General features: G+C 45.8%; 1 protein-coding gene across 33 annotated transcripts in view; it reads left to right on the forward strand.

Annotated features, from left to right (window-relative positions):
• The window catches only part of NRXN3 (neurexin 3), a 1,053,186-nt gene that overhangs the window by 17,374 nt on the left and 1,015,206 nt on the right, over window positions 1-20,606 (forward strand). For 32 of the 33 annotated variants that reach the window (XR_012586787.1, XR_012586788.1, XR_012586790.1 and 29 more), the window contains exon 1: window positions 3,695-3,941. The exons of the other annotated variant lie outside the window; for it this stretch is intronic. The gene's annotated coding sequence lies outside the window, so the exon portion shown is untranslated. Of the gene's footprint in view, window positions 1-3,694; window positions 3,942-20,606 lie in introns of those variants that run through there. 33 annotated transcript variants of the gene reach the window in all.

Consider the following 20,606-nt stretch of genomic DNA (forward strand, 5'->3'; position numbering starts at 1 on the left):
AGGATAAGGTCACTAGTGAGATAAGATCAGCTTCATTTGGCACAACCAAGATGATCTGATCACAGCTTGGACTGCAGCTTCTGAATTCACCTTGGGTATTAACTTCAGGGGAAAAAGACACTGAAAGTGCTAACATGGCAAAAAAAAAAAATAGCCACAGAGATAAATTGCATTCTTGCCTTGTTGCACAGACTTCTCTGCCACTGTTTCAATGGCAAATTCCCCTTGAAGCCCATTTCCATTAAACAGTACCATACAAATGCTTGATTTCAAGGATTTGGTGAATGCCATTCAGAGAACCTAAGGAAAAAGCCCAGGAGATTATACTCTATGGGACAATATTGCAGTGCAGCCTCTCTTCCCACCCCCTGCCGCTATACTCAGTGTGTTAGTTTAGATGGAATCTTCTAGACCTTTTGTTGCAGCATTTGGAAATCCTGGCATGATGGATGATGCCTCCAACTCCTGCCTGTCCTGTCTCCAGAGCCTTTTCCGGGCTCTGATCCCTCTCTCCCCTCACTCCTGCTTAACAGAGAAAGGAGGGACCAGGAACTGATGGTAATGGCACGTGCAGTTTCCACTGCGTCAGGGAGTTGGGTAGCTCCTGTGAGCCAGCTTACTCCTCTAGCAAGATGTAAGCAAAAGCTATGTCTTGTGGGTACTACAGCTGCTGCCCTGAATTAACAAGCCCAGATCTCAGAGCAGAATAAGTACCTTGAAGACCAACAGTCCCACTTTGCAATTTATTGAAAATTGCACCAACTGAATCGCTCCAGTTTAGTGACAGCGTTATGTCTTTTAGATAAAACAAGCACGTGAGCTTCGTAAAGTTTTGGAAACTTATTCTAAAGGGAGCAAGCAAAAGAAGATTAATAACTTGTCTATGTCTGTGTATTCTTGCCTTTGCCTCTTCTCTTTGGTGGTGGGAGCAGGGAGTGCAGGGATTATGTTGGGAGGGAGTGGTCAGGTGCCCAGGTGTATAAATCTGTGCCACTGCTAATTTACAAGACCTCTTGGAAAGGGAACTGGCCGTTGTCTTAATGAAGACACCCGGAAAAGGCTGATGTGTCTACTGATCATCTAATAGATGGGGACAAAATACTTTATCTAGAGCATGTCATACATTTTTAAAAGTCTCACCATGATGCCAGTGGCATATGCTGGGGAGGGGAGTGGTATTAGAGGGTGCTGGTACGGACCTCACTGTGGTAATGATTTTATTTCCTTCCTCTCCATACAACTTGTTTGCAAACTGCAGGGCTAGAGCTAGAGATGTGAAAGAACAAATTAGAGGAATTAGTCAGAAAAATCCACTCCCTGATCGAGCAATTAGAGTATTGTTTGCTGGACAAAGAACTTCTCCTTGGACTGCGCTACTTTCCTATTGCCTCTGTTTTGCTCCGCACCCCAGCAAAGATGTGTCTCGCAACCTTAAAGAAACTTCCCTGCTCTTTTATTATTTCTCACTAGTCTCTACCTATTTATAAAATGATGTCTGCTATTTTGGTGCCTAACTGTAACAATTTTTCAGAAGTAGAGGTCTATGTGTCAGAGTTATGCACAGTAAGATTTTTTTCCAAAGTAGTCGTTATCTTCCTTGGTTCATACATAGCACTCTCAATGTGCTTCAGCGCTCTGAAACTCCTCAGTTAGATGGAGTCTCCTATTCCCCTTTCTGACTTACAAACATTTCATACGTGGGGGTCCTAGGTTTTTCTTTTTCGAGTTGAAAGAATCGTGTGTGGATGAAAACTAGCTTGTCTTCCTCAAATCTTCTTGGGCTTGTTTTACCCTTTGTGATTAAGCTGGCTATAAGCTGCCGTTGCTAGTTTGTTTTTCTCTCAGGGTATGTGCTGTTTTCTGTCTGCCAAGCTGAAGAGTTTAGCTCGGCACTGGAAGTGGAGACTGTGCCGTTGTCATTGATTTTTACATGGAAGATACTCTGGTGATAGGCAGCCAGATCAAAATATGATGCAAGTATGTACATGGTCTTGGAAGACCTTGGAGAGTGAAGGGCCAGAGGTGGTGCAGTTTCAGATTTTTCATCAAATCATTACTTTGATAAACTGCAAGCTACAAAATGCTAGATTGCCAGAACTATCAGCAGGGGAAGAAAGGTACTAGAAGCCAGATTTTATTGCCAGTTGCACATTTTAAATCTGGAGTTAACTATTGAAGTAAACGTAGTAATACCTGATTTTCTTCACAGTAATTGAGACCAAGATCTAATCCCATGCCCTGAGGAGGGATTGATGGTTCTCGCTGCTGTTGCGTTGTCCATATAAAACAGGAAGCTTAACAATAATCTGCCTTTGCACAGACATCTAAAGGGATAAATTCTTGCTCTTGGGGTACTGATTTTGAGTCAGGAAGATGCCCCTTTGCTGGACCATTGTCACCTTGTTGAAATAGGTCTCCGTTATCCTCTCTGGGCACGTATCTGAATTTGTTAGGGAATGTGAAGGACTATGTTTTCCAGAGAAACTTCCCAGGGGTCTCCTAATACTACTTGAAACTATTATTTAGTGTTTCTGTGTGGCTATTATCCACCTCAGACACAGCTGCATTTCGATAGTGGGAAAAGTGATCAATACATACTGTATACAATAATTATTATTTATTATTTATTGAGTGCTGTGAATAGGCTGTCTGCTATGCAGAATGTAGAAAAAGACGAAAACCTTTGAATAAGTGATCAGAAGGGGAAGGAAAGGCAAATAGCTTTCCAGTCTGTCCCTAGGGCAGATGCATTTCTAAGTGTCTGGCATTGCAGTATGAGCATCGTACACAAATTTTACGAGATCATAGGGTCTGGAGAGAGGAGCCAGAAGGTTTGATTTCTCACTTTTGGTTTTGTGTGCACTTCATGTGCGTAATGTTTCTGCCTGCTAGTCTTCATTGAGGTGAATTTTCAGCATGATAACACATTAAAAAACTTTACATAGAAGGTAACCTTCCCCACAGAAGGTACTCTGAATTAAATGTTGTTAACTGTGCTAATGATGATAAAATGATAAATAGCAGTATTTGGGATATACACTCTGGAGGAAATGCTGACCCCAGCGCACTCGATGGTGTCCATCAGTGCCATCGTCTCTACTTTTATGAGTGAGGAAATGAGTGGATAAAAAGTTCTGAGAGATTTGTGCAAGGTAACAAGGAAACTTAGTGGCTGGTTTAAATGAAACGGGCAGTGTATAAATTAACTTGAAATACCTAGTAGGTTTGGGTCAAACTCTGAGCAAGAAGAAGAAAATCTTTGTGAACTTTAAGGGTTTCAGGACGATCACGGAGGTGATCGTTGGAGGAAGGCGTTACCTCCCGTTCAGATGGCAGGTCCCTGCTTGCTTGGGTAGTGTTGGCAAACTCTAGAAGGTAAAAAAATAAGCTGTATCACCCCCCTCCCTTTGCTGGGACCAGAGGGGCGAACATACCGCCTTGCCGCGACGGGCCGCTGAGACAGCGCTCCGGGACCGAGACGCCGAAGGGGCTGGAGGCAGAGGAAAAACCTCCAACCTCTTTCTCAGGAGAAGCCCGGCGGAGCGTTGCTGCCCCTTGCCCGGTGCCGTGCCCGCTGCCGAGGCCGGGCGGACTGTGTCGGGGGGCGCGGGCCCGCGGTCTCTTTAAAAGCCGGGGCCGGGCGGGGCCGGGCCGGGCGGGCGCGGCGGCAGGGGGCGGCGGCGGCGTGTGCGGGGCTCGGGCTGCTCCGGCACCGCGGCGCGCTCAGCCCTGCGCAGCTCCGCCCGCGGCCGCCCGCGGCTCGCTCGGCACGGCACGGCACGGCACGGCTCGGCTCGGCTCGGCTCGGAGCGGCCAGCCCAGCCTAGCCTCCCCGGGACCCCCGCGAGCCTCCGCGGCTGGGGCCACGCTGGAGCCCCCTGCCCCGCAGCGGAGGCGAGCCGCGAGTTGGCGCGGCGGCCGGCGTCCACCCGGCTGCGGAGGTGAGAGGGGGCGGCGGGCGGGGGGCGACACAGCACAGCACGGCACGGTTCGGCGGGAGCTAGCCGCCCGGCGGGCTCTGGTCGCCGCCGCTCCAAAGCTCCGCGGGTGGGTTTCTCCTGACCCCCCTCAGGACAACTATTTTGGATCGTTTTATCCCTCTCCCCCGTTCCCCGCTGCCCCGGCGGGGCTGGGCGCTGCCCGCCCGGGAGGAGTGGGCGCGCACCGACCCCCCGGAACGCTCCGGCCCCGGCTCCTTTTGCCCGACTTTTAGGGAAATCGCAGTTCCCACGGCGGGGTTTTTCGGAGTGGAAAATGGGGGGGCCTCGCGAAAAAGAAGACGACACTACGCTGAGTTACAGCAGGGAGACGCTTAGAGAGAGCCTACTGTTTGACTAAAGCTTAAGGTTTTCTTTTCAAAAAATCATTGAGAAAAGAAGAAAGGCTGAAGATGAAAGTTTTTTTTTTTTTTCTTTAATATTTTTTCCTCTTCCAAGTCCTCGGATCTATTACAGTAGCGCCTTTCCTCCCCTCCTTCCATTTGTTTGTATTAATGATTTAGTAGCCGTCTTGCCTGAAAACTTCCACCGTGAGCGACTGCTGTGGGTTTTCAGGCAGTGAGTGACCTTAAAGGTTGGTTCAATGCTTTCTTCGTGCAAGATGTATGTGAAATAACCAGTGGTGTGGGTTTTTTTTTCTTTTTTCTTTTTCTGTCAAAAAAAAAAAAATCCACCTGCTTTATAATTTAAAAGAAAACATCATTCAGTCAGGGAGTGATGTAATTCTCCTACCTAAGGGCACTGACTCTGGTGCTTTGCAGGTGACTTGTCTTTTGCTTACTCTTTAAATTTATTTTAATTGCAGTCTTTTGTAGCTACGAAGTAACATATTTAACCAGTGCTCCTGGAGGATGAATTTTGTTGAAATGGAAATCTTTCTCTTTCAAAATTTTTTTCCCTGATTTCTCTCCCCCCTCAAAGAAAACAATAAAAAAGATTAGGCGTGAGATCAGCGGCAGAAAACCCAAAGGATCGGGGAGGCAGAACCCAGGCTAAAAACGTTGAATTGTTGATAAAAAGGACACTTTCAGCCTTTCGCTTTTCCAAGCTCTCTTTCCACCTTTTCATCGTCAAACTGTTTAACGCTTCGTTACAAATACTTTTAAGAATTTTTTTCTGATTTTACTAAATATTAATTGTTCCTCCTGTATTTTTTACTGCACACAATTTTTCCGTGGTAAGCACACAGCCCTCCTAAAAAGGTGAATATTGAAACGACCGCTCGCCAATACCTGCTTATTGCATATTTTGAGGGGCTATTTTTTGAGGGGGCGAACTCTTAACTAGACTGATGAAAAGTCTAAGAAAGATGTTGAGTAGGTGGGGGAAAAATTGATCACAAAAGGTTTTGTTTGCAGTGATGATACAGTCAGTTATTAATTGTAACGTGAAGCAGAAGGGTGTTACGTGTGTCACTGGTTTAAGTTAAAATGGTCATTGGTGTTAAGGTGGGCAAGTTTATCTAAGGGTTAGTAGTATTTTGCGGGGGAGGAGATTGCAAAGATTATTGCTCTTGGTTTTGGGACTGGATGCACTTTATCAGCTGAACAAACTAGATTATTGTATAGACATAATTTTCCATGTCTCTATCGGTTTCTTTTCGGTCTTTGGCAGTTTTTTAAACATTCGTGTCTAACAAAGTAGCTGGTTTTCGGGAGTACGGAGGTGCAGCTGGGGACATTGGAAGTTTGGGGATAATGGGAGCAACAGGACTGTGTTTACTTATTTAAAAAAAAAAAAAAAAAAAGAAGTTAAGAGGTGAGGATTCTCTTTCTGGAGCATTCGGGCACCTTCCGGTGGGGTACGTCTCTAGGCTTTTAATTATTTATTTCACTTTTGTCCTTTAAAAAATGAAGTAGAGCGAAACCAAAATGAAACGCAACAAAATTAGAATAAGCGTTGAAAAATAAATAAAAAAAGGAAAGGTACGGCTAAAAGCCCAATACTTGATTTCATCATCCTGGTGGTGATGGCTTCTCGATAGAAGCGATATCTACCGATATCACCCTTGTTCCATGGCTGTAGCCTGGCCTCATTTTACGCTGCGTTTCCAGTGAACATGTTGACGTGCTGCTGCTTATATAAGGGGAAGAACAAATTCAAGCGGATTAGTGCTTGGGATTTTGAGATCGGCTACCCAGATCGCGTTGTGGGTTTTTTTCCTTTCCTTGGGGGAGCGGATGGGGGAAGGCTGGAAAATTATGGGAGGGGGTGAAATCGGGATGTGTGGTTGGGAGAAGATGGGAGTGATGCGGGGAGCAGCTTATTCGCATAATGTCTGTGCTGCGTCCCTTTTTCTTTTCTTTTTATAAAACCCATTATCTTTAAAAACGCGTTATTCTTCAGCCTGGTCTCAAAAAAAAAAAAAAAAATAGTGGGAGGGGTTATCATAGCGAGGGGGTTTGGTATGGGAGTCATTAGACCCACTGCTGCAAAACCAAGATACAGAAATCCATCTGCACCAACATTTCGGGGGGAGGGAGGGCGTAGAGAAGGGGGAAGGGATGGATTGTCTATCTTGGATTAGCGAAGTGGAGCTTTGTATTCTTCGTTTTCCTCCCTATTTTCTGCCATTTCCCCCCATCCCCCCCATCTGCACACCCGCTTTCCTCCTCCCAGCCCCCACCCCCCCCGAAGGTTCCTCGTCCCTTGACGAGAAAATTCTGTGTTACATCCTGATGGCTCTGCGGCTTTTTTTTTTTAGTGCATCACAACAGTGGCACGATGACCTTTGCTTCATGCCACGCAGATTCAGGTTCCCGATAGGACTGTGACCACAGCCTGGGCACACATGCACACACCCATGCACCCGTAGTCACGTACCTAGGACAGGCCGTGATTTAATTCTGATTTTTGCATGTATGTCTTTGTGTGTGTGTGCGTGCGGCTGATAAACATTGGCAGAGGGTAGGGAACGCAGTAAATGCCAAAGGCACGTCCATCCATTTTGCCAGCCCATCTCACCGCTCTCTTTTCCTGGACATTGTGTCACACATCATGAGATTTTGTGTTGGGGAGGGGTGTGCCCTATGTGGATGGCGGGGACCTGGGGGTTGGAGGGAGCGTATGTGTACTGGGGAGGGAGGAATCGGGGAGGGGGGGAAATGGACCTGACGATGCTAATAACATTATTTTGGTCAAATGAACGTCTGGTGATAATGATTCAGTGTAACCATCCGTGAAATACATGCTTGCGACACACTGGAATAAAGGTTACTCCAGGGAGCTCCGGCAGAGCCAGGCATGCTCGGGGGAGTGAGCCGTCCCCTTGATGGGGAAACAAAATTCATAAGCACCCCAGGCTCCCTCCCTTCCCAAAGCTTGCTTGCATGTCCGAGCTGGAGGGCATTATGATGGACAGAGGGGATGGGCTGCACTGGAGCCAGGACCAAACAAAGCCTTCCCGCCTCATCCTCCCGTGCCAACCTCCCTTGCCCTCTTTGAGCTGATCAGTGCCATTCATCCAGATGATACAGGAATATCGCCATTTCCATGCAGTCCCGGCTGGAGGGTGGTGAATTGAGAGAGGGGAAGAAAGCTCCCAGTGTTTCTTGTTGTTGGATATGCAGGAGAGCCACTGCTTTTCCGGTCTGAGTAGAGCAGGGAAAAGGCTGGGGGGGGAGAGCAAAGGAAGATGAGAGTCTCTTCCTCCATCCCTGCCTTCTTTCTTTCCCCAGCTAGAACATGGGGAAAGGCCTGGCAAGCCGCTGCAGGTGGCTGGTGTGCAGGGGTGGGGGAGCCAAGGCAGTGGGAGGGAGGCTTTTCCTGGATTTCAAGCAGGCCAGGACCCGCTCCAAGGCCCGCAGACCCACTCAGCACCCTCCTCCTCTGGATGCAAAGGACCTCCTTGCTTGGTCACGGGCTGCTCACACCAGGTGGAGGGGAGCTGAGGGAGGAAAGCGCTCTTGCGGTTCCACCAGCCGCTGCTTCTCATCTCCTGCGTGTGGCTGCACCTGCTCTGAGGTCTCCATGTTTCTGGATCTTTCCACTTCATGGAGCAATTGCAAAAGCTGAATAAATAGATCTGTCCAGGGCTATTGTTGTTTTCCTTTTGCTTTTCTCCTTTCTCTCTGACCTTGAGGTGCAACAGTAAACTACAGCCAGGAGGATGGGGCAGAGGCATGTTGAGTGCCTCATGCTGTTGGTGTCGGTGATATCTGGAGCAACACCAGTTTCCCCTGCTCCCCTGTTTTGTGCTTGCCAGAGCCAATCGTGCCTCAGCTGCCCAGTTTCACCAGTAATTACTTTTTGATCTCCCTGCCCTCCCCTTTACCCCAGTCACTTCGGAAGTGGTTGTTGTGCTGCAGCTCCTGTGCTTGTAGGCCAGCCATGGCTGCTGTCAAAGATGATGCAGAGGGTGCTGCAGGGCCCATGTGCCTGCTCCCCCCTAGAGACTGCCTCCGTGGTACCCTGCAGGGTGAAGGTGGATCCTGGTTTTCTGGTTCCTCTGCTTCCCCAGTGATTAAGGTACTAGTGTGTTCTCATGGCACAGTGAGCCTCCGTTTATGAAATTTTTGTTAGCAGGAATAGGAAAGGTTGGAAAAAAGCATTATTGTAGGTAAACTTAAATGATTGCAATGTGAGTTTTGTAGCTCAGCAGTCCCTGACTGTGGTGCTTTGTCCTTCCTTGAGCTTGCACAGCCAATGGAGCAGAGTGAACTTCACATAGCGCTGGAACTTACTCCTGACCCTCACCCTTGAAGAAAGAGGGAACTTTGTTCCTGCAGAGCATTTGGAGGGTGAGAGGTGGTACCAGAGTAATTTGTGGTAGCGATGATGGTGGATTTTAAGACCTGAGTCACTATGCAAAAATGAAGTAAGCATACCTCCTCCCTTCCTTATTTTCCTCCCTATTCAAGCAAATTACCAAGCCGTCAGGTGCAGGCAACTCGTACTGTTTTTGTGTTAGGATTGCATTTAAACCCTCAACCTATAGGACACCTTCAGCCTGCACAAGATATTGCTCTTGTCTGGCATATTCCTGGGGAGGGAGAATTAATCTTTTTGTGGTTGTAGCAGGAGTGGTGGATCTATGGAACTTCTTGGTTTTGTTTTCTGCAGCCTCCTCCAGGGCTCTTGAATTTACCTGTCTTGAAAAGCGGTGTGTATTTTTCCCCCTTGATCTGTTTTCCTTTGCCCTCTCCTCAGCTCTGTGTTCTGGGAATGTGCAGGTGGATGCCTGGATACTGGCTGAGCTGTGATAAGCTGTATCAAGGATAAGGACACATAATGATCTGGCCAAGAACAAACTGAAGGATCCAGCTTTGTGGCGACCAAAAGTCAGGATAAGAGGTGGCCTCTGATGATAATTCAAGAGACATGGTGTTTAATTTAAAAACAAAATGCATCTAACTTTACCAGCCCCTGCTCCCACCAGCATGAAGAGGAGACAGGCTTTATTTTGGGACTATTGCCAATGCAGCTGGAGCCAGCAATTACCCAAATCTTGGTTAAGCTTTGGAAATTTTTTGTTAGCTGTCTTCTCCCCCTTATCCCCCTCTTCTAGTTAATAGCAGAGTCTGTCAGTCTAGCAGAGCTGGCTTTTAAATCATACAGCAAGCAGTGAGGAAGATGTTTTGCATTTCGGAAACCAAGATACTAGAGGGCTTGGTAGCTTCTTGAAACCAGCACACTACATAATCTTGGGTCAAGTCGTTTGCTCTTTATTTTCTTTCGTTTCTCCTCACATGGACATAGACAAAGGCAATTCATGTGTGTAAAGGACTCTGAGAATCAAAGATGGTGTTTTGACCTCTCACTGCCAATCCAAACAGTCAGACCAAGACACATTTATAGAAAGGCAGCATGGGAGAAGTTTGTTCTCCCATTCTCCTTGTTGTGGGCAGTGGATGGCATTTTTAGTGCTCTGCATTTGTACCCTTCTTTTCTTTTTTTTTTCTTTTGGCATGGAAAAGTCATGACTTTGGGTTGGGCTAGCCCAAGTATAGTTTTTCTAAGGTCTAGTAATGATGAAGTGTGGTATCCCTATAGTGACTGAAAAGCTGAGCAATAATACTCCTAGGGGAAATATGCCAGTGGTGTTGGAAGGTCCTGCATTCTTCCTTAATGGAAGGTGGGGATATGATTTCTCTTGTTGCTGTTCACTTGCTGAGCACTGTGGACAGCTGTTGGGAACTGTACACTGTGCAGCCAGCTTGGCAGAGTCTTCTGTCTGGGCTAAAGCCTGCAGCCTCTTGGGGCTCGGGGCTGCTGCAGGCATCTCTATATGGCTTTGCAGATGGTGGTGGAGGTGCGTCCACAGCCATCACAAGTTCATCTCTGTCTGAAATGTAGCCCCTTGCTACAGAGCGGATTAGCCCTTCATCTGCCTTGCTTCCCTGTGTCTCTTAGAGTTTTCCCCTTTTCTCTCACAGCCCTGTGCCTGAATTCTTTCCCAGCACGCTCCCCTGCCTGTTTGTTGTCTGCCGGCAGCAGGAGTGAGCCAGAGTGTTGGTAAGGGGATGTCAGAGATGAGGGGGGCTCTGTCAGCATACCTGTCGTGTCTCAGCGGTGTGCTCAGCTCCTGTCCTTTCCAAATTCCTTTCCTCTGCCCTTGATGGTGAGGGACAGCTTTTTTTGAACACAAGCTGCTTGTGTCATTCCTGGCCCTGCCGCTTGTCATCCATCACATCACAGGAGCTAATTAACACTAGTAGCTTTGGATCCTGGGAATGACAGTGCTGGGATAGTAGACTCTTTCAAAGATCATGATGTATCCCTTCATAACTAGGGCAGCCCAGCCCAGGAGTTCATGGACTCGGTTGTCTCTTGCCTGCTGCACCAACCCTCTAGTGAGGGTGCCTGTGTGTTTAGCAGGGACGGTGCCCAAGGCCTAGACGTACCTCATAGTGCCCTTGACGGTGCTGCAGCATCCCCTGCATCCAAGTACCTCCCAGCAGCCGGATAAGAGCCAAGGAATGGGATAGAATAATAACTGATGATGATGGGGGGAGGTATGATGTAAACCTTTTGAAGCTGCCGATAATTTCTCCGCTGTCTTTGGGTACATATAGCTGCACGTAGTCCCAGAGTCTGTTTGTGAGTTTGACCCTGGGAGCATCCTCTGCTCATGGCAAAGTATCCTGTCCTGTTTCTACTGCACTGCTGATCCTATTGCTGTGCTGATGGGGGGTGTTGTCAGGGGAATCAGTGTGCTGCTCCCATGGGGATGGCAGTGTTAAAGGTGAGGCGTTGGTCATACTGTGAGACTACCCAGAGAGCACTTGCTTGCCTTCTTCCTCTACTGTCTGTCTTGCCTGCTGTTGTGAACCACTTTCAAGGAGGGGAAGAGTCCCATGGGGATGGAAGGGAAGGTAACTAAGCAAGAGGAGGATGTTTGCTGGCAGCTGAAGGAGGATGAGGAGAGGAAGAACTCTCCAGCGGGGTAACTGTCTGATGGGACCGGCTGCATCTGCAGAGCAGGGAGGTGCTGGCTTCGTTTCAGTCTGCTGTTGCAGCCCATTTTTTTTTTTCCAATAATGTGTTAATTAAACATTGATTTCAGGGGAAAAAGGAATCTGCTTAAACTGCAGAAAATAAATGGAGTGTGGAGGAACGGGATCTGGTGAGGGATGTGTAGAAGGACCTTCTGTCAGCTGTCTTCATGACCAGTCATGGAGGGGAAGCAAGGAAGGGGCTGGAGAAAAACCTGTTCACCTTAAGTTTAGAGTCCTTCACTCATCTTAAGGGGTAATCTTGTTCCTCTGGAACTGCACAGTTTTCAACTGATGCGTGCTAAGGAATTATCAGGTAGCCAACTGTATTGGCTTACAAAATATAAATAACAAAATACTTCATTAAAAAACAGAACAGAATAGAGATTTTTTTTTTTTTCAAGGCATGTTAGTGTTCAAGAGACTTTCTGTTCAGTTTGGCGCACTCCTGATTTTCCACTCTTGTAGTTACTGTTGTATCTATAAATTAAGCTGTGAGGCCAGTTAAGGCACCAGTCATAATGGTGTACTTGCTCTTGTTGCTTGCAGCTACCTAGTAGCTCAGCTGACCCTCATTTACTGCACGTGGATAAGTCAGTCACTGAACATGGATATAAGATTATGATGTGCACATTTAACATTTTCTCTTCTGGTCCTCAGAGCACTGAAAGGTGAGACAAGATTGTGATATCTCCCTCCTTTGCTTGGTTGAACTCTCTTCTGTTCATTAGACTGTAAGAGTCAATGGGAGGCTGTGTTGCCCTCTCTTTGCGCTTCTAGATGTTAGGGACGCATAGGGAAGATAAGAGTCTTGCTTTAGTCTGAGATCTTATCTGGAATAAACCCCTCTGCTGATATGAGCAATAAGTTCTTACGTCTATAAACAGTTTGATTTGAATTATTTTGACCACTGTGCTTTCTGTCTTCTCTAGTTCTGGGAAATAATGGAAAGGAGGGAATAACCTGTCTGACCTTTCTAAGCATTGCGTAAGTCTGAATTAAAGCGATGTCGCAAAGATCTTGGTCAGTTCATGCAATAAGCGAAATGGCAGCACTGTCCTGAGAAGGATCCTGCCCTGGCTGCTAAATTCCTTTCTGTGCCATCTGCAATATCAGGCTACAGAAGAATCTGCTGTAGCATCAGGATACATTCGAAAAGGAACAGATTAAGCCATGGAGCAACTATTTTCCAGGAAGACTTTTGACCTGTTGATGGCTGGTGAAACCCACAGAATCACAGAATGGTTGAGGTTGGAAGGGATCTTTGGAGGTCATTTGACCCAACCCCCTGCTCAAACAGGGCCACCTAGAAAAGATGACCACATCCAGATGGCTTTTGAATATCTTCAAGGAGGGAGACTCCACAACTTCTCTGGGCAACCTGTGCCAGGGCTTGGTCACCCTCACAATAAAAAAAGCGTTTTCCTGATGTTCAGACCCAACCTCCTGTGTTTCAGTTGGTGCCCTTTGCCTCTGGTCCTGTTACTAGGCACCATTGAAAAGGGCCTGGCTCTGTCATCTTTGCACCCTCCCTTGAGGTGTTTATGTACATTGATAAGTTTGCCCCCCTGAGTCTCTTCTTCTCCAGGCTAAATAATCCCAGCTCTCACAGCCTTTCCTCATATGACAGATGCTCTTAATCCTCCTCATGGCCCTTTGTTGTACTCTCCCCATTATGTACATCTCTGTTATTGTAGTGGAGGGCTCAGACCTGCACACAGTAGTCCAAGTTTGGCCCCACCAGTGCTGAATAGAGAGGAAGGATCCCCTTCCTCAACTTGCTGGCAACACTCCTAATGCAGCCCAGGATGGCGATAGCTGCCTTATGTGCAAGGGCACATTGCTGGCTGGTGTTCAACTTGGTGTCCACCATGACTACAGCAGAGCGGGCAGGATGGTCCTTAAGTATTAACTTAAGAAGCAGAACTCTGGAATTCTTTCCCAGAATGTGTCAAACCACTTTTTCATACTACTCTTCACTTTCTCCATCCACTGAAAATTCAAAATTATAATTTGTAAAGCATCGTGAGTTCCTTGAAAGGAAGGCTTCATGTATCTGAGAATAGAATAGTTCCAGTTGGAAGGAACCTACAATGATCATCTAGTCCAACTGCTTGACCGCTTCAGGACAGACCAAAAGTTAAAGGACATTATTAATGGTGTTGTGCAAATGCCTCTGACAGGCATGGGGCATTGACCACCCCTCTAGGAAGCCTGTTCCAGTGTTTGGCCACCTTCTCTGTAAAAAAAGTGTTTCTGAACTTCTCCTGATGCATCTTTGAACTATTCTTACATGTCCTGTCACTGAATAGCAGGGAGATCAGCACCTCCCTCTCCTCCATCTCAGGAACTTGTAGGAGAGCAATGAAGTCACCTCTTAGTCTCCTTTTCTCCAAACTAGACAAGCCCAAAGTCCGTAGCTGGTCCTCATAGAACATTCCTTCCAGCCCTTTCACCAGCTTTGTTGCCCTCTTCTGGATGCATTAAGTACCTTAACATCCTTCTTAATTTATGGAAGAAAGAAATTCCAGTTTCTTTAATTGTTCTATTACTATGGCCAGTTACACACTGCAATCTTTTTGTAGGGCATGAAGAACAGAAATTTTAAATTACTGATAGTTTTGACTTTTTTGGGGGACAGAGCTGGGGAATGCAGGAATCTTGTGATGGGACTAAGGCCAACCTTCTCAGGGACTGTGTACTCTTGATATTGCATTGAAGTCCTGGAACCAAAATCTGCTGGCTTGTCTGGTCAGCTCACTCAGCACTTTGAAAAGAGGGTGTGATACAATATAATTTCAGGTATATGCATCTGAAATACCTGCTACGTATCTGGGAATCAAATGTTAAGGGCTAAAAACAAGGAAACAAATTGATCCTTGATGTGATTTCATATATCAATAATCAAATACATGTTGAGGGTGAATCTAACAACAGTGGACCAAAAGGCATACCTTTGTTGAGATGGATCTTAAAGATTTAGCTCAATATAATTAGTTTTTTAAATGTGTCCCTTGTTTTCCTTGTTGGTTGGTATGACCTAGTTAATGGGTTGCTAGCAGCTCTGTTTCGTACTAGCCTAGCTCATAGAGTGACATGGTGCCTGGAATGTTGCAGTACTTTTTTGGTAGTGGATTATAATTTCATTGAATAAATGTATTTTATGAGGCTAGAGTGAGCTATTGTTTGTTTAATAAGACTACAGTGTATCGGGTAGAAATGCAGAGTGAAAAGGGAGTAGCAAATTGATAGGCTTTTGATAAGACAGTAACTCTTTTAAGAAGTTTGCCTGCACACAGCAGTTCTTCCTTTCATGCTCTCTTTGTTGCCGATGTGTAACATGAGGCAGGAAGTTGATCTGCTTTCTTGGCACAACATAGATCTTATACCTATTAAACTGGAAAATGGTTTGACTTAGATAAGGAGAAATTTATTGATGACAAATGAAAAGTACTGCACTTGAGGTGAAATCAAATGCCTACATGTAAAATGGGGGATAACAAGCCAGGCAACAGAACGGCGGAAAAGGATCTGGGAGGCACTACAGTGAGTCAGAGACTGAATGTGAGTCAACAGTGTGGTGACATTGCAAAAAAGCAAATCTCATTTTAGGGTATATTTAACAGGAATGTCACGCGTAGCACACAGGCAGTAGTTTTTCTACTCCAGCAGCTGCTGCTGAAGCCACAGCAGAGCACTGTGTCCGGTGTGAGCAGCAAAACCAGAAATGGTGGAAGGAGATGAGGAAAGGGCAGCCAGAGCGGTGAGCACGACCTACAAGGAGAGGCTCCAAGAACTGGGTTGGTTTAGTCTAGAGGGAAGATTGACGAGGCACATAAAAAGTCGTCCAATATTTAAAAGCTTGTTTTAAGAAGGCAATGATTAATTGTTCTCTGTGTCCGCTGGGGATAGGACAAGAAGTAATCAGCTTAGGTTGTAGCAAGGAAGATGTGGAGATAGGTGCTAGGAAAAGCTTTAGGAGTTTTTGGATAGTTAAGCATGAAAACAGCCTCCTGAGAGAGGCTGTAGTGCCCTCATCACAGGAAGCAGAGCACATGAGACAGAGAGACACCAAATTTTGTCTAAGTTGTTTTATTATAGTTTTGTCCAGTTCAGAAGGGGAATGGGCTGCCTGAACTCCCGATGTCAGCTCCCAACACCTCTTGCACTCCCTGAAAGGCAGGCATCTCCACTCACTGGCTGTTGTGATGGGAACGTGGGGAGGCAGGGCCAGGGCGAAACACTCCCTCTGCAAATGCCCCTGCAGCACCTTCCATGCCCCTGGCATGATCCAGTTTTACAGTGCATGTCCCAAGAAGGCCCGAGGGAGCTTGTGCATTCGGCAGTGTCACATTAGCATCCAGCACTGTAAGCCTTTCTATTTCTGCAGATAACAAACAAGCAGAAGGCCAGCCCAGCTTTCTGCATCCTCATAACTAGGAAATAGAAGTTATTTGAAAGTCTTATCCTGGTTACTGATTAATTTGCAGTGGGAAGATTTGGAAAAATCATTTGGAGATGAAAAAGAAGACATACACTTCTGCTTTCACCTGTTAAAAACCACTGCAGGTTTCTATGGTGTGTCACAGTTACTACAAGATGATTTTTCTGTGCTCTTCCATCAAACGTAGTGGACAAGGGCAAAGGATTTTCCTCTCTGCAACATCTTTTCTTCTAGTTCCCTAAAGCAGAGTAGTGTGGATTAGGCATTGCAAGGAGGCGCGTTAGCACTCTCTGGATTTGAGAAAAGGAAGCCTAATGCCTGATTGAATAAAAACATATACTTCGGTAATTGTGAAAGGGGCTCATGGCACTTCTGGAGAGGAGGATGTTACCCAGGGAACAGGGCTCTTCTTCCCTGAGGGTACAGCAAAACCTTTCAGTGCCTACAAGAAAGTAATCCAAGACATACTATGTGCTGCGTTACTTCTGTCTTTTCCTAAATCTTAGATTTACATGAATAGCCTGTCTGGAGCCAGTCGGGCCTAGAAGTTAATTTCTGAGCATCTCCAGTGAAGAGAGCCAGTTCCCGTAACAAACCTTCTCAAAGAAGAAGGAAGTTTCTTCCTTTTGGTTTAACAGAACATCCAGGAATATATGCTTGTTGAACGTGGACAATATTGCGCTTGGCTACTATGTGCGTGCACAGTTTATACTATAACCATTTCTGCCTTCTTATATAAACTTGTAACTGCAGGCTTTTGCCTTTCTTCAGAGTGAGTGGAGGATGAAGATATTATCCTCTACTTCTTGGTACTAGAAGTGAGTCAGGGTTGACACACAAAAGTAGGAGGCAACAGTTTGTGTGTAGGAAGCTTGTTCTGTCCAAGGAAAATCTAAGGGTTATATATAGGGTGTTAGTCCAGCTGCACTGCAAGGCTGGTATCTTCTTCTGGAGCTGGGTTCACACAAACTCACCATTTGGAGCATATGGAGAGCTCAGCAGGTTCAGGCCTCAAGGGATGACTGGTGAAGTGGTCGAAGGCAGGTTGGGATGTAATTATTTGTTTATGAGGTCCCATATTGCACCAAGTAATAATTGTTTATGAACACTGCTGTGAAGTCAGGAGGGAAACATTCTAACCTAAGGAGAGAGTAAGATAGAACCTAATTATTGTTGTTGTTGTTATCCCTGCCTATTGTGGTAGCACCTACACAATCCTGGTTCAAATGCAGGCAAAAAATATTCCCTGCCCCGAAGAGCTAGCAAATGAAGGATGAGACAGGAGACAACAGATGGACACAGATAACTGGGGGAGTACAGAAAAACAAAGATTGGTCAGCAGAATGGGTGGTATGATAGCATGTTGACAGCTTTGCTGTTGTCGAGCTTTCTGTGGGCATGTGGCAAAGGATTACAACAATAATTCAAGCTGCGGCCTTTGCTTTGGTGTTTTTGCATGTGCATCTTCCATCTGTTTTATTTAAACAGCTTAATTCTCACTTGATGAGGTTTTTCTGTCCCAAAACTTCCCATTATTCATCTGATGTAGGTAGGGAGACACACTGGTCCAGCAATGAAGTGTCCACTGCAGTTTTTTAAGGGAAACTGTAGGTTTTTTATTATGGAAAGAGAACGAGACCGTAAGCACAGGATTTTGATGCAGTGTGTTTAAAAGGATGCTGGGAAAAGACTGACAGATGTCAGCAGAATGAGTGTCCAAAGTAAGTGGCATAACGCAAGAGGTTTGTTGTTTGAAGTTGTGTCTTACTAAGGTGATGCAAAAACTGTCTAATGCCATTCATAGGCAACAATTTTGTGCATCTAGGTTATGTTCTCGGTGCTCTATGTTGGTGAGTGCAACGGTGCCTGAAAGTGTGGAGAGCTCTGATTCAGCTGCACAGTGAGCAGTCGTTCCAGATGCTGGGACTGTACCACGTGGCTGTACCATGCTGCTGGGCAACTTGGGCATGCTTGGCCTTAGGGGCTCTGCCTATGCCAGTGGCTGCATTCACATGTGTGTCTTGTTTTGGGTCTTACCTTGAGAGGGCCACAAAATGCAGGATAGACATCAGGTAGTTTTAGGGTGTCCTTCTTTCTGAATTTGAATTATATCAAGTAGCTTTGTGTGGTACTGTGATATCCTCTCTCTTTTACTGTGTGGTTTGTTATGATCACACAGTATGCCAACATCACAGTGTGCCACATGGTAGTGCTTAGTGATACGGTTTAGTGATGGTTTTTGTCACTGTTAGGTTGATGGTTGGACTCAAAAAGTCCCTTCCAACCTAGACAATTCTATGATTCTATGATCAGGCATGTTATAAATGTGTCTCCTATTAACCCTTATGTTGCCAACAGTCATCTCCCACTTTGGCCTACTATGCCATTTATTGTTCAGCAGCCCAGAAGTGATTGTGGGACGTTAGATGCAGCTGCATCTTTTATAGCATGTGTGTAATGGTGAGTAGTTAAAATGGTCTAAAACTTAAAGCTTGAACTCTCCAATCAAGTCTTATTTAAATTATTCTGGGTGAAGGGGTTGCCAGGAGTCCTTCAATACAGACAAACTGCAGAATTATGGGGCCATTGTGCTAAAAGACATTTTTGGGTCGTGTGTTTATGGAAAAAGGAGTTGGCTGTTTTGGGGTTTATTCCTGCCTCTACTACAGAATTCTGTGTACCTTTGGAAACGAGTAATTAAAAGCACCATGGTTTTTGTCTTGTAATGTCTCCATGCTTCAGTTTGTCCTTTATGCTCACTTAATAGATGTTGAGGTTTCATAGCTGCTTGTAGAGTTTTTAGGTTCGGAGCTGGGGACCAAATATCCAGCTCTTCTTGAGCTGGACATGCCCTGCTCTCCCAGCCATGTCCTGCCCCGAACCATCAGGATGGTTCTTGCAGTGGTGAAAGGTAATCATATACTGAACTGTGTTGGCAAAAGCATAGATAGCAGGTCAAGGGATGGGATTATTTCCCCATACTCGGCACTTGTGGGATCATGTCTGCTTACTGTGCCCAGTTCTGGTGTCTCCAGTATGACAAAAATGTTGAAAAAATGCAGCAAGTCTAGCAAAGAACCCCTGAGGATCATCATTAGTAACTGGCTGCCATTGGGTTGTTGTGCTACTGACCACTAGCCTTTGAGTGCAGTGGTCCAGACAGTTTTCCGTGTGCTTTGCAGTACACCCATCTGGTTCCAGCTGTCTATAAATCATGGAATCGTAGAATGTCTTGAATTGGAAGGGACCCATAAGGATCATAGAGTCCAACTCCCTCCTCCTCACAGGACTATCTAAAACTAAACCACATGACTAAGAGTATCATCCAGATGTTCCTTGAACTCTGACAGGCTTAGTGTCCTTGGGGAGCCTGTTCCAGTGACCAGCCACCCCCTCAGTGAAGAACCTTTTCCTAACATCCAGTCTGAACTTCCTCTGATGCAGCTTCATTCCATTGTTTACAATTATACTAATGGAGACTCTTTCAAAAGCTGTTCTTTTCTTCATTCGTCCCTTCATCTTATCACAGAAGTCAATGTGGCTGATTTTTTCCCTTGGTAAATCCATACTGGCTGTTCCAAATCACCTTCTGGTCATTCATGTGCCTGGAAATGGGTTCTGGGAGGATTTGCTGCATAACCTTCCTTGGCACTGATGTTAGGCTGACCAGCCTATAATCAGTCACCGTGACTTTTCCAATGTGACTGAGAGTGATCTCACAGTGACATCGACCACTGTTGCATCCCTCAGTGCTGTTAAGGCATCTTGGCTGGTCCCAGGGACTTGGGTGCATCCAGTTTGCTTAAATGGTCCCTAACTCAGTCTTCCTCTGCTGTGAGTAGTTTTTCAGTCCCCTGGGTCCGTCCTCTGGGCACTTAGAACAGGAAGGCTGAGAACAGTCCTCGCCAGTGAAGACCAAGGCAAAAAAGGCATTGAGGGACCTAAGTGTTCTCCTTTTACCACTAATAGCATACCCCATTCAGCTTGGTGCCCACAGTTTCCTTAGTCATCCTCTTGCCACCAGTGTGCATTTAGAAGCCCTTCTTGCTGCCTTTCACATTCTGTGAATTTTCATGCAATTTCAAGCTTTTCTAGTCTTCACCCTGACATGCTGAGGCAGAGTTTCAGTATTCCTCCTGGGGAGCACACCCCCACTTTTACCTTCCATTCGCTTCCTTTTGTGTTTGAGCTCTGTCAGGAGTTTCCCATTCAGCTGTCTGCTTCTTTCCACACCCGCCTGGCTTCCCACACATTGAATTGGACTGTTCTTGTGCTTTGAGGGGTTTGTTCTTTAAGATCAACCAGGTCTCCTGGGCCCCTTTGCTAGGTTATCCCATGTAAGTGCTCAGTGAATGATTTCTTAAAGCTCTCCAGTGATTCTTCTGTCACCATAATTGTGCTTGGAAAATGGTTCTGTTTGTAAACTGATTTATATGTCATTTCAGATTTGGTTGTTCTCTGTAATTTTTGTCTCTCTCCATGTTAAAAACATTATACCTCTCCTCTCTATTTCTGTGTCAGTCTTTCCTGTCTGATTTATAGCCTCTTTTTGTTGGACTCTGTCCAGATGTTTTCGTGTGCTTTATTTAATGGAGTAACTTTGTTTATTGCTTTGGGGAGTTTTTTTGTTGTTTTTTTTGTTTGTTTGTTTTTTTTCCCTGATGCCTCCCTTCTTTATACTGTCAGAGGTAAATAATCAAATGGAAAGGGCAGGAGGGACAAACTTTTTTT

This window comes from Larus michahellis, chromosome 4 (assembly GCF_964199755.1).
Source record: "Larus michahellis chromosome 4, bLarMic1.1, whole genome shotgun sequence".
Lineage (NCBI taxonomy): Eukaryota > Metazoa > Chordata > Aves > Charadriiformes > Laridae > Larus > Larus michahellis.